This window comes from Gavialis gangeticus, unplaced genomic scaffold, assembly GCF_001723915.1.
Source record: "Gavialis gangeticus isolate Ggan-Ray unplaced genomic scaffold, GavGan_comp1, whole genome shotgun sequence".
Lineage (NCBI taxonomy): Eukaryota > Metazoa > Chordata > Crocodylia > Gavialidae > Gavialis > Gavialis gangeticus.
The window spans coordinates 47186900-47187136 of NW_017729024.1; positions in this window are offsets into that span (position 1 = coordinate 47186900).

Sequence of the window (237 nt, forward strand, 5' to 3'; positions counted from 1 at the left end):
GGATGATCCAGGCCATGATCCAGCCCACCGATTACTACCCCATGGTCCTAATCCATGTGGGTACTAATGATACGGCCAGGAGAAGCCCTGATCACCTAATGGAAGACTACCACGCTCTGGGGGACGTGCTGAAGGAGATAGGTGCATAGGTGGTATTCTCTTCTGTTCTGCCAGTGAGCAGACATGGTAGACGGCATGAGACGTGCATCGCAGAGACCAACTGGTGGCTTTGGGAAT